We start from the raw sequence: 18,139 nt of genomic DNA on the forward strand, positions 1-18,139 counted from the left end.
AAACCCATTCTTTCTAACAAGGAACATATTACATTCAGCATTATGATTATAATAAGTTTCATTCATACAGTAACATCTAAGTCAAATGTATACATATTTTAGTCATTTATTCATAAAAATCCCATAACACCCACCCATGCCCACATTGCTCGCGTCTGTGTCCAGGATAAAGGGCAAGGTGAGGTCAGGGGGGGCGAGCACGGGGGCCTCGATCAGTGCACGTTTGAGGGTGTTGAAGGCCTCCTCACACTCCACTGTCCAAGTGAAAGCCTTGTCCTTCGGCAGCAGGCGGTTCAGGGGAGCAGCGACGCCTGAGAAGCCCTGTACAAACCTCCTGTAGTACGAGGCCAGGCCCAGGAAGCTCTTCAGCTGACGCTGGTCGGTGGGGGTGGGCCAGTCTCGGACAGCCCCCACCTTGTCCTCCATGGTGCTGATCCCCTCCTTCCCCACTCGGTGGCCCAAGAAGGACACCGCTCTCCTCATGAAGTGGCACTTCTCGGGGTGGAGCTTCAGACCTGCGGCAGCCACCCGCTCCAGCACACGCCGTTGCGCCACCAGGGCTGACTGGAAGGAGCTGCCATGGGCCAGGATGTCATCAAGGTACACCAGACACTGCTGTCGGTGGATGCCATCCAGCACCCTGTCAATCAAACGCTCAAAAGTAGCTGGAGCGTTGCATAGGCCGAAGCACAGGACCTTGAACTGCCAGTGTCCTCTGTTAGTGGAGAACCCAGTTTTGGCTCTGGCCTCTGGGGAGAGGGGCTCCTGCCAGTAGCAACTGCTGAGGTCTAGTGAGGAGAACCAGGAGGACCCCCTAACCAGGTCCAGCGACTCATCGATACGTGGTATGGGGTATGAGTCCTTCCTGGTTACCTCATTCAGCCGCCTGTAGTCCGCACAACCTCAGCTTGCCCCCCTTCTTCGGAACCATGATGACTGGTGCCGCCCAGGGGCTGTCTGAGGGCTCGATGAAGACCGCCCGCTGCATCTCCAACACAGCCTTGTCTGCCGCCTCCTGGCGTGCCAGCGGGATACGGCGGGGACGCATCTTGATGGGTCGAGCATCACCTGTGTCGATCTCATGCTGCAGCAGATGAGTCTGACCCACCTCTTCCTCACTCAGCGCAAAGCTGTCTCTGAATTCAAACAGCCACTGCCACAACCGTTCCTGCTGCTCGGGGTCAAGACCAACACAGTTCCTCCCCCATATCTCCCTCACTGTAGACAGTGTCCTCTCCTCTCCCATCTGGGGTAGCTGGGCTGGGGGGGTGTGGCCCGGGCTCACAGAGGGCTTTGTCGTGGAGGTAGCTGGGAGAATGTAACACACAGCCGTAGGTGACAGGGGGGCTGGGGAAAAGTCACACACAGATGTGGGGGGGGGGCAGCCATGAGTCTCTGCTGCTTTAACTGTTGGAGTAAAGGGTATGTTGGGTTGAGTGAATGTGACATTAGGGGGGGCCATGGTGACTGCCGGCCCTCCCTGGAAGCTCAGTGTGCCCCCATTTAGGTCTAACTGGCAGCCTGTGCTCCTAAGAAAGTCCAACCCCAGTATGCAAGGGTCCTGCACAGCCGCCACCCACACAGGATGACGCACAGACCTGCCCCCTACTGTCAGAGTCATTATTCCCTTCCCTTTCATGGGTGCCAGCTCACCTGTGACTGTGCGGAGCTGCACAGTTGTGGGCTCACACTGAGTCCAACCTGGCACAATATCTGGCCTCACCAGGGTTACTGTGGACCCAGTGTCCACCAGGGCAGAGCAGGGCACCCCCTCCACAGTGACAGGGACATGACAAAAGTCCACAACACAGGCCCGGCCCACCACAACAACAGGCTCCATCCGCTTGCCCTCGTCTGCTTCTGGGGGAAGTGGAGCCTTGCTTCCACCGTCTGTGCCGGTGGGCTCCTCCTGAAGAAGATGGTGGTTGGGATAGAAAGCCAGGGGTCCGCACTACCCGGTCTATGTGGACCCCGAGCCGTTTCCCTGAGCTCTGGGGGACATGGGGCAATCCCGGCGCAGATGGCCTGGCTGGCCACAACCCCAGCAGACCCTGGGACCAGGGCGTGTGTTTCGTGCCGCCTGTAGCGACACAGCACGAATGAGTTCTGTCATTTCAGCCACCCATGCAGGCTTTTCCGGCTCCGGGCTGCTCTGCCCCCCAGCTCGCACAGAGGGTCTGTCTCCCTGCACCCCCACCAAAGCCCCAGCTGAAGCCCCAGCCCACACCAGCTCCCTCTCCAAAGCCATCTCCAAGGCTATCTGCAATGACTCAAGATGAGCCAGCTGGGTCTGTATGCGCCGCTCCGTAGGAGAGAGCGCCTGTATGAACTGGTCCCGTGCTAGCTCGCTCTGCACGGAGGGGGGCATGTGAGCATGTGCCCGCCGAGAGAGGCTCTCAATGTCATTAGCTAGCACCCGTAGAGGCTCTCCAGGCTGCCTGCATCTATTACTCAGTTTCGGAGCACAGTAGCCCGGGCTGTACACACTGTCCATAGCGCCTCCTCAGTGCTCCCACTAAAGCACCATAATCACGTCTGTCCTCGGGGCTAATCAATATCAAACAGGCCAGAGCTTCATCAGTGAGGCATAAAGCCAACTGCAGTGCCCTATCTTCATTCGACCACCCCCTAAAATGAGCTAACAGTTCAAACTGAGCATGAAAAGCTTCCCAATCCGCCTTACCGGAATACTTCGGGGTCTTAACAGATACGGACGCAGCCGGGAACTGGGCGCCGCCATGTTTGTTTACATCCTGAGCCCCAGATTCCTCGTCCCGCCGGGTTGACGTCACCCCTTCGGTCCGCCAACCAGAATCCACGCGAAGCACAGTTGACGAAGGACTCATGCCGGCTTCAGCCGCCATCACTCTAACGTCCTCCCTCAAGCGGCCTCTGGGCTCCGATGCCCTGGCGATCTCCTCAGCCAGCTCCTCCGACGTCCATGCACACGCACCTCCTTGGCCATAATTGTCCCCTACCTCCACCTTCACTTTCGGGTTTCCTCAAAGCATTTTCAACCCCCGTTCTCACCTACGGTAGCTAGCCATAGAAGTCCGCTAGCTAGCTGGCTAACTTTTATCAACGTTTTTACTTCTGACACCAATGTAATGACCTGACTAGATCATAAAGGAACAATTGTCCAGACAGAGGGTTGAGTTTACGAATTGACGGTTTATTAACCCAACTTTACACAGGCTACTGTTTGGCCGTAGCCCACGCCAAATAAACGAAAGATACCCCACAAGCCAACCGTGACCTTCTCTTGTGAAGCCCAGACGTAAGAGAGAGAACAATGGTTAAGCCTGGTCTTAACTTCCAATGCTCCATCCCCCTGCCCAACCCCCCTCCACGCCACTCCGCCAACCACCAGGATGACCGGCATCAGAACATTCCAAGCATCCTCGTGATTGGCAGATAGCAGGTTGATTGGCATGTCGGACCCCGCGAACACTGGCAAGTACAACACAACCCACTAATAGCCTACCACATAACATACCGCTGTCTGTGCGGGTCGCTACAATACTATTTAGCTACCTACATTGATTGATTAATATTCTTATGTAGTGATGTAACCTCCACAAACTACTGGTGTATTCATTAGTCGGATTCCGTTGCAAACGTTTTTGTGTTGCAGTTTGCAACGGAAACAGTTTACTCCAAACATAAAACGCTTTGCAAGGACACATTCAGGTAAGTCCCTCCCCGTTTTAGTTCCGTTTGGTTCCTAGAAAGTAAATGGCTTCCGTTGACAAAACATTTGCAACAGAAAATGTTTTGCTGCAAATCAGACTAATGAATACACCTCTGGACTAATGGCTCTTTCAATGTGTTCTGCTAAACAGGTTGGACACCACAGGACGACAAGAACCTGTTATTCTGGGAATGGAAGTACGGCAAGGGTACTCCCTCTATCCCCTTTGACAGCGTACCCTTCATGTTTATCGGACACAAACTGATGGGATGCCACAGGGGCCAGGCAAAGTGTGGATTCAAGAAGAGGCTGTCAGGATTTGGCCAGGATTGTTCAGGTTTTGGTCACTAGATGCCCCCATTGCGCCTTTTTGAACCTTTTGTTTTTCCCTTGTTCTAGTTATTTTTTGCACCTGTGCCTCATTTCCTTGTAGGTATTTAAACCCTTAGTGTTCCTCAGTTCTTTGCTCTGTGTTTGTATGTTAGCACCCAGCCCCAGCCATGCTGTGAACATTTATTTCTCTAGTTGGATTTTCCTGAGGTACTCTGGTTTTGTTCTTGTTTATTTTTGATTATTCTTTTGAGGTTTGTTTTTCCCTGCTGTTCTTACCACTTTGTGGATTTTCATTGTATCTTGGAGGATATTCATTTTTTCTCTTGGCATTACTTTTGACGTTGTGGATTTATATTTTTTGCCTGAAGATCTTTTTCCTTTATTAAACCACCGTCTCTAGTACTGCTGTGTCTGCCTCATCTTCTGGGTTCTGCCAACTATTAGTGACTGTTTCTCACACCGGGTCCTGACAGAAGCAGGAACTTGAGGATCAAAGGGTGCTACTATTTATGATATTCTGAAATGGCTTTTAAGTGTTCCATGTAGCTACAGATTGTTACACCAGATAATGTGATCTAACAAAATATTTTTGGTATCCATTACTGGGAGTTACAGGTTAGATACCGTTTGGTGTAGCACAGAGAATTTTCCACCAACCTTATATTGGCAATGCTGTCTTCATCCTTAAGTCTTTGGTTAGATCACATTATCAGGTGTAACAATCTGTAGCTAGGATGTATTTTGCATCTAAACCTGAATCGAATTCATTAGGGCACACTATGGAAAAGCGTTAAAAAGCATTGTGCAACTGAAAACGTAAAGGAGCTTTTCTTATTGGAGTAGAGGTTGTCCCTCCCTATTTCATTACATGTTCTTCCATATGGTGCCTAATGAATACGACCCTGGTTCCATCAATGCTTCTAGGTGGTTGACCAATCTCAACAACCACAACCAATCTCAACAATTTCATTCTTACCTACCACTAATTTTCTCCAAAATCCTCAAAGTTCTACAGCTGCACCATTGAGAGCATCCTGACTGGCTGCATCACAGCTTGGTATGGCATCAGCTTTGTATCCGCAAGGCGCTACAGAGGGTAGTGCGTACGGCCCAGTACATCACTGGAGCAGTGCTACCTGCCATCCAGGACTTCTATACCAGGCGGTGTCAAAAGAAGCCCCTAAAATGATCAGACTCCAGCCACCCATGCCATAGACTGTTCTCTCTGCTACAGCACGGCAAGCGGTACCAATGCAACAAGTCTTGAACCAACAGGTCTTTGAACCGCGTCTACCCCCAAGCCTTAAGACTGCTAAATAGTTAATAAAATAGCTACCCAGACTATCTGCATTGACCCTTTTTGCACTAACTCTTTTGACTCATCACATACGCTGCCGCTACTGTTTATTATCTATCCTGTTGCCTAGTCACTTTACCCCTACCTATATGTACATATCTACCTCAATAACCTCGTACCCTTGCACACACGGTTGAGGAGGGTTATGTCTATTTCCATCAAACAAGCTCTCCAGACAGACCCAGCCTCGGTGCAGTGGAAGATACAGTATTTCCTCAAAATACCCAGTGTCACTGACCACAAGGGCCATCCTATTGGAAAGGTATTACTATGTTATTACTATACTATGACCATGGGATCTATTGCATTGGACTCTCTTTAGGCTACATAACTAGTGTCTGTATGTCTGTTCGGTAGACAGATGTAATAAAACCTTGATCTCTTAAAATCCCCTGTGGAATACAAGTATCTGACCCTGTAACAGTGGTTAGGGGTATTTTCTCCCTACTTAACAAAAGCCACTCTCTCCTCGTTCCCTCAGGGTGCAGATCAGATGGAAGACAGGGTCAAAGGTTACATCCGAGCGTTGGTGCAGCAGGGGGTGAGGAAGGTGAAGGAGGTAAAGAACCAGATGGTCCAGTACGTGTGGACGGAGCTGTTCCGAGACACGACCCCGCCGCCGCTGAGGCGCTTCTTCCCCACAGAGAAAACCATCCATGCCGTCATGGCTCAGGTCATCGCAGAGGAACACTACAGCAACATAGACCTGGTCAACCTGCTGGTGAGAAGGCTGTGCTGCACTCCATCATTCCCACCTATTCATCAGATATTTGGATTGTCTTCTGAGATAAGGCCATTGGGGCTTGTGGTGTTAGCTGTATGTTTTCAATGCAATTTATGAACAGTTTGTATGCACCCTCTTTGAAACACTTGTTTAAAGGGGCATTTTACTGACTATTGTTTCATTAGTCTACTTTTTGATATAGTCCCAAAACATTCTGCATGTCAACATTCATGCTTTCAGTATATATTGCTTTCAGTCTCCTGATGCCCAAAATCAAGCAAGTGAATATGTTGGGTAAGGATAAACCGACAGTTGTGCTGAGCACATGAGGCATTGATACGTTATATTCTTCTAGAATCAATGAGTAAATATCAAGAATTGAAATGACAATTGAATAGTTTCCAAAATCCCAGTCTGTAGCTTTCAGTTTGGATGATTGTGTGTCAGTGCCTGTTTCTGTGCATGATAGAAAGAGACTTGACAAGCCTTTATTATACAATTCAGGAACGCACATGCAGAGTTTTCCACGGATTCAAGAAAAATGAAAATTCATAACAGCTTTGTGGTACGTTATCCTTACATGGGAAGAGCAGAAAGCCACTGAAAATGTTGTCATCAGACCAGAGCCTGGAGTCTTTCCAGAGACTCCTTTCACCACCAACAAGGCTGTGTTTACTAATTGATCTTTTCACATCAGATCTTTTTCAGAACTGATCTGATTGGTCAAAAGACCAATTAGTGAAAAAAAGATCAGAACTGGGCTGCCTGTCTAAACGCAGCCAGAGTCACTAATTTGGATACATAGTCATTGCCTCCATTGCGATTGTATTTATATTTTAGTAATTTAGCAGACGTTCTCATCCAGAGTGACTTACATGAGCAATTAGGGTAAAGTGCCTTGCTCAAAGGGCACAGACAGATTTTTCACCTAGTCGGCTGATTCTAACCAGAAACCTTTCTATTACTGGCCCAACGCTCTTAACCGCTAGGCTACCTTGGCTGGGCCTGGCTGCAAGTGGGTGAGCCCTCCAAGGCCCACCCAATGGCTGCACCCCTGTACAGTCATGTGAAATCCATAGATTAGGGACTAATGAATTCATTTCAATTGACCTCCTTATATGGACTGTAACTCAGTAAATTCTTTGAAGTTGCGTTCATATTGGCCTTCCGATTGGCGCAGCGGTCTAAAGCACTGCATCTCAGTGCAAGAGGCGTCACTACAGTCCCTGGTTTGATTCCAGGCTGTATCACATTCGGCTGTGATTGGGAGTCCCATAGGGTGACAATTGTAAAAATTCTGTAATGTTGCAATTATGCATTCATGCAGGAGGAAATGCAATGATTGCGCTAGTGCATATGCGTGAAAGTGGTCTGCACATTATCCCCGGAGATGCCAAACTAGGGCAAAGTGTCCCCCATATGACGTCACAGTGATGTCATAATGAGTGGAGAAAAAACACCTGCATCAGAGACAGTGCAAAGGTTTTCATACTCTGCCACATCCTGAAGAGTTACCTTGTTGTACATTTACTACTGGAATCTACATTGAATTTACAACATGTACAGTTTTTCTTATGAATACATTTCTTTGTTGTTGTCCCATAATTTTCACTTAGCAAAAATGAGTTAATGTCAACGCAAAATTGATTGTGAGGACGAACAAAGGTATTTTTTACATAGTCCTATGTGCATCCCAAATCAACCCTATAAAGTACATTATCGGCCATGGTCAAAAGTAGTAAACTATGTAGGGAATAGGGTCCCATCAGAGGACAACCACTCATGATGCATCATGTACAGTATCTGTGAAGTGATACACATTGCTACAGTGTGGTTTTTACTATGTTTATGAGCTGACTAGTACTAAATATACTGTATTTCAAACATAGAAATGGATAAATTGGTTTATAGGCCTATGTGGCTCTGGTGTTTGCTGTCTGTCAGGGTGGGTGTGGTCTCCCATGGCACCACATTACATCACAATTGTGATGTCATAAATGATTGTATTCTGATATGATGACAGCCTGAATGGTTTGACATAGCGTTACTCTCATATTACGGCAACACTTACAAGTTCAATTCAGGGTCAAAATCATTTCTATATTTTGGATGGTTATTTTTGAAGTGATTGGTGGTAAGTAGTTGTGACCACTTGTGATTTAGTGTGAAAAGGCCTACTTTGTGACACAATTTAATTTAGATGATTTAAATAATAATATTTTGAAGCCATATTGTATCTTTTTCAGGATTACTGTAATTGAAGGAACTATGGGAAAGTTCTCCTTCCCAAGGCTCATCATAAGAATGGTTAGAATCTCTTTTCTCTCACCACCCTCATAGTCAAAACTCCAGTGATTTAAAATCATCACTTTGACATATAGGCCTATCAGCTTTTCTAGGATTGAAAATAACAAACTTGTATCACGATAACCTCATTACTGACTGCATGTTTGTCATCATTTTCATTTCTAGCCATGGGCAAAGCGGACTGCACAGGACGATTTCTGCACAGAAACTACTGAACTCCACAGGCCCAGAACACACCAGCCTCACAACTCCTCACAACTCCCCAGCCTTAATGTAAGTCCCATCTGCAGGCTAAATCTACGACCCACTAAAGTGGTCCAGACTAATCATGTATGGCCAATCAGTGTAAACTTTGTACTAACTACGGCTTGATCTAGTGTCAACATTATACCTTATTGATATTGTATATCAATGAAATACAATGGAAGGCACATAATAATCCAATGAGTAAAATAAAATATACCATGTTCTATTCTCAATATCCCTACTGCCCTAAAGGTGTGTAGGCAGGGCAAGGAGAACACCGATTCAACCCAGAAGAAGAGGAAAAAGAAGAGACTAAATGAGAAGGGAACCCAGGTTGAACTAGGCATGCGGGAGGATATCCATGACCTTGACCTCGCCCATTGGAGATTGGCTAGAGAGACATGGAGAACTGAGCGAGGAAACATGAGGGAGATTAAGGCGCTGTATGGAGAAATATTTAGGCTGCACCAACTCTTGGAGGAGGTAACAAGAGCAGTTTTCTTTAATCAGACTTTCATATAAGTAGATATACTGTAGTTGCTTTAGATGTTCCCAATCCTGATACACAGAAATGAGATCTAAATAGATAGAATAGTTGAATAAGAAGGCAAGTTAAAAATGGAACACTGGAAGTATTCAGAGGAAGGTCTGCATTCTGCACTGGTAGTATTCTCAGGAAGGTCTGCATTCTGCACTGGTAGTATTATTAAGAAGGTCTGCATTCTGCACTGGTAGTATTCTCAGGAAGGTCTGCATTCTGCACTGGTAGTATTCTCAGGAAGGTCTGCATTCTGCACTGGTAGTATTCTCAGGAAGGTCTGCATTCTGCACTGGTAGTATTATTAAGAAGGTCTGCATTCTGCACTGGTAGTATTCTCATGAAGGTCTGCATTCTGCACTGGTAGTATTCTCAGGAAGGTCTGCATTCTGCACTGGTAGTATTCTCAGGAAGGTCTGCATTCTACACTGGTAGTATTCTCAGGAAGGTCTGCATTCTGCACTGGTAGTATTATTAAGAAGGTCTGCATTCTGCACTGGTAGTATTATTAAGAAGGTCTACATTCTGCACTGGTAGTATTCTGAGGAAGGCCTGCGTTCTGCACTGGTAGTATTCTTAAGAAGGTCTGCATTCTGCAATGGTAGTATTCTTAGGAAGGTCTGCATTCTTAGAATAAAGTTGAAAAAGAATGGAAAAATTTCTGAATTGGAATGATTCCAAAAGTTAATTTTCCTAATAGGCTAATATACAGTAATAAAACATGTTTTCTCTATGATATTTATTACCCATATGTAACAGTATAACTTTAAACCGTCCCCTCGCCCCGACACGGGCGCGAACCAGGGACCCTCTGCACACATCAACAACAGTCACTGTAGGAGTAAGTGACATATGTAGGTAGATATCACACTATTAAACAATAGACAGGAGTATACTAGAAAATAGTATAAGAAGGCAGATGTGAGTGCATTTGCCATTCTGGTAAATACACGAAACCAAAGATTAGCAGATGGTGTAGTAATGTAGTAGTAACGAACCACATGTTAACATAGATCATGAGACCGTGGTAATGGAAATCTACTAAGGGACGTTCTGACCCTCTGACCCTTGTAGATTCTCCATTGTGCTGACAGATTGACCAGACATGTCGGCGCCTGGGTGCTTTGACACACTAGATTTATAGTCTACCCATTCCACTAGAAAAGCATACATACCAGAGAAATATGCCTGGGGTGGCTGGACACTAATGAACAAGAAACACATAGTCTGCTGATTCCATTTAAGTGAAACTGACCAGACACATAGACCAGATACATAGATAGGATAGGGGGGCACAAAGAGTGCATTGATTTAGTGGTGAAGGGAGGGGACACAGAGTATGTTGACACACTAAGATGGAGGGTCTGACCACTATTATAATTTAACTGAAAGCAGATGATGGGCGTTAGTATGTGTGAACAAGCAGGAAGCCTGAACTAAAAAGAGAATGATGTTGAAGAATTAGGGGAAGTATGTTTATTTGCATATGGGGTGGACTCATATGCTATTTGGGTATAAAGAGCGAACCAGTGCTCTGGGTGTGGGTTCCGCGGGGTGTGTTCCGCGGGGACATGCCAGTGGGCTGTACAGTTGTAATAAAGAGCATGTTTGAATTTACAAGTTCTGATAAGCGTTGTATTTGAAATGATTTTCCACGACATATTTGGCGAGCTGAGCCAGGAGGGACAGGGACTGAGGAATGGCGTTCAGGGCTGGAGATAGTTTCTTTGGACAATCTGGCAAACAAGGGTGGCCGCCCAACTAGACGGTAAGCAAGTTCTTACAATAGTTGAAATGTTTGTGTAAGATTGCTTCAGAGATACTGTCTCAGCGAGAGGAGCGCCACGTAAGTCTCTCTTTAAAATTTCCTAAAATGAAACCAGTAAATACAAAAGAACTTTTAAATTCAATGAATTTGCATGTATGTGTAATTTGGGGAATTGTATTAAATATAAATGTATGCGCATGTATAGAGACTGAGTGAATAGGTGCTGTGAACTTTGCTTGTGTTAGATGTAGAGTGGGCATGCATGCGCTCGTTCAGATCAGACCGTTCGAATGTGTAGCTTAAATGATGCGGTTGTTTGCGCATCTGGCTGAGATGGTTGGCTATAATGTGGGACAGCCCATACGGTCAAAACAGAAAATGTAGGTAGAAAATCCTGTGATACCTCTTCAATAAAATTAGTAGAAGGAATGCTTGGACAGGTTACTTATGAATAACGGCTCTAGAGATAACAGAGAACTGCATAAATAAGTAGTTAGGAAGCCACGATACCGCTCTTTAAAAAAGGAACATTTTTAAAAAGGTCTGCTTGGGTGGGATATTCACGTCGCGGCAGAAGGGTCTGTTGGTGAATATTTAGTAGTTAAATAAATATTTCATGGTTACCGCTTTGAAAGAAGGACTGAACGGGTGAAATATTTAGAAGGCAGGGAAAACGTTAGCCCGATTGTGCGGCGTTCAACTGCAAAAGTAGCTTATACGGTCAAAGCATAAATCAGTAGGTTGTAGGAAAACGTTAGCCCGATTGTGCGGCGTTCAACTGCAAAAGTAGCTTATACGGTCAAAGCATAAATCAGTAGGTTGTAGGAAAACGTTAGCCCGATTGTGCGGCGTTCAACTGCAAAAGTAGCTTATACGGTCAAAGCATAAATCAGTAGGTTGTAGGAAAACGTTGGCCCGATTGTGCGGCGTTCAACTGCAAAAGTAACTTATACGGTCAAAACATAAATCAGTAGTTAAATAAATATTCATAGTTTCCGCTCTGAAAGGAGGACTGTACGGGTGAAATACAGTGGGGAGAACAAGTATTTGATACACTGCCGATTTTGCAGGTTTTCCTACTTACAAAGCATGTAGAGGTCTGTAATTTTTATCATAGGTACACTTCAACTGTGAGAGACGGAATCTAAAACAAAAATCCAGAAAATCACATTGTATGATTTTTAAGTAATTAATTTGCATTTTATTGCATGACATAAGTATTTGATCACCTACCAACCAGTAAGAATTCCGGCTCTCACAGACCTGTTAGTTTTTCTTTAAGAAGCCCTCCTGTTCTTCACTCATTACCTGTATTAACTGCACCTGTTTGAACTCGTTACCTGTATAAAAGACACCTGTCCACACACTCAATCAAACAGACTCCAACCTCTCCACAATGGCCAAGACCAGAGAGCTGTGTAAGGACATCAGGGATACAATTGTAGACCTGCACAAGGCTGGGATGGGCTACAGGACAATAGGCAAGCAGCTTGGTGAGAAGGCAACAACTGTTGGCGCAATTATTAGAAAATGGAAGAAGTTCAAGATGACGGTCAATCACCCTCGGTCTGGGGCTCCATGCAAGATCTCACCTCGTGGGGCATCAATGATCATGAGGAAGGTGAGGGATCAGCCCAGAACTACACGGCAGGACCTGGTCAATGACCTGAAGAGAGCTGGGACCACAGTCTCAAAGAAAATCATTAGTAACACACCATGCCGTCATGGATTAAAATCCTGCAGCGCACGCAAGGTCCCCCTGCTCAAGCCAGCGCATGTCCAGGCCCGTCTGAAGTTTGCCAATGACCATCTGGATGATCCAGAGGAGGAATGGGAGAAGGTCATGTGGTCTGATGAGACAAAAATAGAGCTTTTTGGTCTAAACTCCACTCGCCGTGTTTGGAGGAAGAAGAAGGATGAGTACAACCCCAAGAACACCATCCCAACCGTGAAGCATGGAGGTGGAAACATAATTCTTTGGGGATGCTTTTCTGCAAAGGGGACAGGACGACTGCACCGTATTGAGGGGAGGATGGATGGGGCCATGTATCGCGAGATCTTGGCCAACAACCTCCTTCCTTCAGTAAGAGCATTGAAGATGGGTCGTGGCTGGTTCTTCCAGCATGACAACGACCCGAAACACACAGCCAGGGCAACTAAGGAGTGGCTCCGTAAGAAGCATCTCAAGGTCCTGGAGTGGCCTAGCCAGTCTCCAGACCTGAACCCAATAGAAAATCTTTGGAGGGAGCTGAAAGTCCGTATTGCCCAGCGACAGCCCCGAAACCTGAAGGATCTGGAGAAGGTCTGTATGGAGGAGTGGGCCAAAATCCCTGCTGCAGTGTGTGCAAACCTGGTCAAGAACTACAGGAAACGTATGATCTCTGTAATTGCACACAAAGGTTTCTGTACCAAATATTAAGTTCTGCTTTTCTGATGTATCAAATACTTATGTCATGCAATAAAATGCAAATTATTTACTTAAAAATCATACAATGTGATTTTTGGGATTTTTGTTTTAGATTCCGTCTCTCACAGTTGAAGTGTACCTATGATAAAAATTACAGACCTCTACATGCTTTGTAAGTAGGAAAACTTGCAAAATCGGCAGTGTATCAAATACTTGTTCTCCCCACTGTATGTAGGTGCAGGAAAACGTTGGCCCGATTGTGCGGCGTTCAAATGCAAAAGAAATCCTGCGAATAAAAAACCGCTCTGTCTAGCTAACAATGTTTTGAAATTCAGTAGGTCACGCCACAATACTACTCTAATAATAGAAGAAAAGATCAGTATTGGGGGGTGAATAGGATATGAAGACAAGCTGATCCGATTAGACAGTAGTCTCGTCATATTGTAGAAATCTTAGCAGTCTAGGCTTATGTAGGAGGAAGTGAATTAAGTCAATAAAGAAAGACTAAGTTGTTTTGAGGTAAAAACAAAGGGATTGAATGAACAGGTGAAAAATAAAAAGGATGAATGAGAATGTTGTAAGAAATGAGTGGATCTGTGTAAAAATAGAACATTAGGAAAGACAAGTTGTGTGTGTGTAGGCAGAACGTCCAGAAGAGGGAGCTCGCAGCCTTCCTGTGAATAGAGTAGAACGTTGAGGAAGGGTGCTGTTAACTGCTATTAGGCAGAGGGAACGAAATTAAGAAACATCGAAGTAAAATAAGTTGTAATCAAGGATAAAAACACTGATGTGATAAAGTAATAAGCGACCATAGTAGAATTACTAAAAAAGGTGTCAAAACAAAGAATAAATAAAAATACTTAAAAAGGCGTTAACCGAATAGTATAAATACGGATAGAAAAGTGTGAAACAAAACAGAAAGTAGGAGCGCCAATAAATTGAAATTATACTATAAAGTTAAAAATGAATCTAGGTTGGTTAAGATAAATAGTGGAATCCAGGACACATTAAGAATTCGCGTACGGTGAAACAAAGAAGGAGGAAAAAACAGGCCGTCAGACACTCTGTGTCTACAGAAGCTACGGTCTAAAAAATAGCCTGAAGGGTAGACAGCGGTGCAAAATCGAGTGGCCAGGATAAAAAGGAGAACAGGGGTGGCTTGACTCACTAGTAAATTGACCATAGGATCAAACAATAAGAATATGGAGAAGAGGTAAGAAAGTAGAGACAAAATAAATAAATAAAGGTAAAAGTAAGACGTTAGATAGAGATCTTAACGGAGCGGGCAGTGGACCTGTGTGGTTCAGTTGGTAGAGCATGGTGCTTGCAACGCCTGGGTTGAGGGTTCAATTCCCACGGGGGGACCAGGATGAATATGTATGAACTTTCCAATTTGTAAGTCGCTCTGGATAAGAGAGTCTGCTAAATGACTTAAATGTAATGTAAATGTAATCATAAAATTGATTAGAGCTATAAGAATAGAATAAACCAAACGGATAAAATGAATTAATAGTGATATCCGTAAAGGGAAAAACACAGTGATATTTGAAGTACTGTACTAGAATAAGACATTAAGTCTTCTGTAGTATTCAGAAATAATGTCTGTACTATAAAGAGTAGGCTTTGATAAGAGAAATTAAGTGATGTGACAAATGAATTATTAATTGGAAAGGAGATTAGCTCTACCTCGGAAAAATAATAAATAAAAGGTGTATGGGAGTATTTAGGAAAAATAAATGAATAAATAGTGGCATGAAAACAAAAATGATTGTTTCTCCCTAGCATAGAGGGTTTTTAAAAAGCCATGGAGTCACTGAAAGACGCGCACATTAGTTCTACCGACTTCGGATTGAATATGAAAAAACTGGATAATGGGGGACGCCATTACCCGGTAACATTCTATCTTCAGAAAATACATTACTATAAAAGGCAAATGTGGTTCCACTCGTCCTCGCAGACGTGCGGGTGATTAGTAGAACTATTGACAATATCTAAAAACAAATAAGAAAATAGCTCCCTGTTTTGAATATGGATATAGCGGGTTATGGGGAAAATTAGTGTAAGGTGACACTAGAACTTAGTGTGGTAGCAGGAAATGCCGATATACGAGAGTTTATTTCCTTGTCAAAATAACAAACAACTAATCGGTTTGAGGTTAGTGTGAATGGAATTTTTACTTGGCGGTGTATTGTCTCTGAGCGAACAATGAGTGGTTCATAGAGATTACAGTTTATATGTGGTCAAGACGAAGTATTAGATCACGTTTGACTTGACATATAGTAGAGTACAGATGGAATTTTAATTGTTAGACATTCTATACCGTCATTCTCTGAAAAATGTTAAGATGTTTATGGAATAAAAACTATTTGCAGATTAAAAGCTGACGTTGTGAAATTAACGATATGTATACTTTCTTTTCCAGAAAAAAAGGGTTTAATCTTCTCTGGTCAAAATATCATTGGAGTCTGCATTACTGTGGAAAGCAGTTAATTAAAGTCAGACGCTTTAAAAATAAAAATATCTGGATAAGGCTAATAAATGGAGTTCTGGATAAGTGAGTCCAGTCCCTGTGTGCTATTGGCTATGGTTTACTAGTAAGTGCACCGTGTACTGGGAATGAATATACATTAGTAGATTTATTGGAAGGGCTTTTTCCACTTCAGTTTCAATTTGGGTATGCAGAATGATGGAATTATTTTTTGAAAAATGTATTTAAGTTGTTCCTAAAGAAAGGGGAGTGGAAACATTTTAATGGTGTCAAAATGCCCTGATTCCTAAGAATTTCCTGTGAAAGACTGATCACCTTTTACTAGAAATTGTTGGAACAGGTGGGATTTAATTTTTAAATGATTAAAAGACACAAGACTCTATTCAAAATGTATAATTACTTTGAAAATCTATTATGTCCCTGGGAAAATTATGAAGAGTTGTACCCTTAAATTGAATAAGTTATTCGGAATAGGTTTATTTTTGTTTTTTTGATATAACATGTGTTCATAGGTAAAATTATCAGTTCCTTGGGGTTATGGTCTTTGGGTAAATACACAAATGTGCTTTGTTCATTCTGCATATAAAAAGTGATGTAGGTTACTCCGGGGGGTTTATTGGAGTGTGGGTTTCTGTGTGGGTTTTGTTGATGGATACATCATCTGTGGTTCATCTGGGAGATCACCAGTAGAATAAGGGAGTTGTCATAAAAGGTGACGTCAGAATGCTTTAAGGCATGGGAGAGAATATCACCACAAGTGGGTGTGGAGCTCATACCCACCCTAATCGACTGAATAGTGAGGGACAACTGTGTCTGATGACCTGTGAACTGTATCAAATAATAGATATGTTGAAATGATATGGGCCAGGGTGAATTATGATTTAAAGGAATTGGGGTATTGAACTTTTATTACCAGGCCACTCATGAGAGAAAAACTGAGACAAAAGGGCTATTGGGAAATTAGATAATACTGGTAATAAAAGTGTTTAGTATAAATGTTAATTATTAAAGGGATGATGTGTATTGAATTGATAAGGTCAAATTTGAGTTAAAGTAAACACTGAGGATTGTTATCCTGAATATTGGGTTGGAAAATGTATTAAAAAAAAAAGAAAATAACTGTTTAGTTATTTAGATATAGCACTGTTTAAATTTAATAGGCCTAGGGCCGCTCTGGAATCTAATCCTGGGACAAGGAGGTTGACAAAACTTCCAGAATATTAGATTACAGGTTTTTGTTTCTTTTGTTTTATAATGTCATTGGAATTGTAATGATAAAATGTAATGTTTAATTGAATAAAAAGGTAGTCTGTTGTGCGAAGATACCCATGAATGAAGAAGAAAGAGACCAATAATAACATGGGCAAAGAATGAAACAGATGGACGTTTTCTCCAGGTTTAATTACATTACAAGTAGTGGTAATATTGCAAATGTGCAATTATTATAATTTTTTTTTTCTTTTTTTTTTTCTCACTTTTTCTCGTTTGGTCAATTTATTTTTGTTTTGAGGAACATATGGTTGTGTATATGTTCCTGAGGAGGGACTGATACTGATATAAATGATATATAAATTGACTTAAGGATGTTTTAAGTATGTATCAAACAATGGCAGTTATGGGTTAGGGGACTCATAAAAGAAGGTAATGGTAGTGAAGGGGTGTTATTTCTAGAAACTATGTATAAAAATAGAGATAATTCACAGAAAAGGAAAGACAGCTGGCTGTGTAAAATATAGGGACAATTCAAAAGTAAATAGAACAATTCACATATCTAAAGATATGGTAAAAAGAATAAGTGGTGGCATTTTGAACATTAGAGCAAAAGTTTAAGAAACTTATGACTTAGTTTTGTTAGGATTGGATATTAATCCAACTGGAAGATGCTTGAATGATTATATGTTATTTTACAGCAGTTGCTGTAGGGACAATCATTTGACTATCATTATGAATATTTCTGTGGCAGGAGGCCAGGTATTTGAGGCAGAATGGTTACATAGGGCTGTTATTAAAAATTAAGATTTAGTGATCTTGCTATAAGAAGGAAGTCTGTTGTCAGGGAATAACCCATGTGTTAGTGTGTATGTTCTCAGGAAAAAAAACAGCCAGAAATGGAAGGGCTTGGGCTGCATTCTGGAGACTGAGTGTACATCAAGATACACCAGGCTGGTGGTATACTTCTTACAACACTGCAGTGGTAAAGTTCTTCATGTTTCTCTTTGGTGGGTACATAAGTCTCACGAGAAGTGAGGTCCAGCTGAATAAAGGGTGAGCTTGAAAACA

At 43.2% G+C, this 18,139-nt stretch overlaps 1 long non-coding RNA gene across 2 annotated transcripts; it reads left to right on the plus strand.

Annotated features, from left to right (window-relative positions):
• Positions 1-5,875: 5,875 nt before the first annotated feature.
• Positions 5,876-9,360, plus strand: LOC139562482 (uncharacterized). 2 transcript variants are annotated; one of them, XR_011672368.1, is made up of 4 exons: positions 5,876-6,102; positions 8,352-8,412; positions 8,578-8,685; positions 8,911-9,360. It is a non-coding gene; the product is annotated as an uncharacterized lncRNA (long non-coding RNA). The 2 variants fall into 2 exon arrangements; XR_011672367.1 differs by having other exon boundaries at positions 8,578-9,360.
• The last annotated feature ends 8,779 nt before the right edge of the window (positions 9,361-18,139 follow it).

The sequence above is a fragment of the Salvelinus alpinus genome, chromosome 32 (genome assembly GCF_045679555.1).
Source record: "Salvelinus alpinus chromosome 32, SLU_Salpinus.1, whole genome shotgun sequence".
Classification (NCBI taxonomy): domain Eukaryota; kingdom Metazoa; phylum Chordata; class Actinopteri; order Salmoniformes; family Salmonidae; genus Salvelinus; species Salvelinus alpinus.